Below are 703 nucleotides of genomic sequence, written 5' to 3' on the forward strand. Positions count from 1 at the left end.
AGTTTTAATCCCTTTTATAGAAGCTGTTGCTGCAGTAGGGGAGAAGTAGTCGTTCAAGCAACAGAAAAAGGCTTGTGTTACCTCAGGTTATTTCACCTGCATCAGTTACTCCAGTAAAACACCAACATTCTCTCCAAGTGTTGCTTCACAGGAAGCATAATGTGCAATTTATACAGGAAAACCTCAAGTTTCAGGGGTGTTTCTTTCCAGTGAACCTTTGTGACAGCTGTGGGAGTGGAGCCACAGTCTTATTTCAGTGGGAATTTCATGTTTCTGTGGCAGAGATATGAAAAATGAGCACAACTGGAGAAATGTGCTGCTTGTGTAGTGGAGGCCTGAAAAAGAGGTGATGTGGGGTGGAGGCAGTGTGATCCCTGGGGTGCTTTTCTGGATTATGTTCAGTTACAGGGTTAAAAGTTTGGGGCACAGGGAAGTGTCTGTTGTGTAACGGGGTCTGTAAGGAATTGGCTGTGCCTGTGTCCGGGTGCGAGCAGTGGCCACTCCAGAAGGAGCCCAACTTTAAGCAGCACCTCTGTGAATTAAGTGTCATTTTCATGCCTTTTGATTTTTTTTTTTAAATTATATTTTTGGTCTTTTAGCACTGCCTCCTTGTCTCCCTCCCTTCTGTTCCCCAGTAACTCACATCTCCCTTTTTTTTTCCAGGGAGAAGACCGCTCAGACCGAATCCCGGGACCCTTTTCTC

The sequence above is a fragment of the Merops nubicus genome, unplaced genomic scaffold (assembly GCF_000691845.1).
Source record: "Merops nubicus isolate BGI_N331 unplaced genomic scaffold, ASM69184v1 scaffold7645, whole genome shotgun sequence".
Lineage (NCBI taxonomy): Eukaryota > Metazoa > Chordata > Aves > Coraciiformes > Meropidae > Merops > Merops nubicus.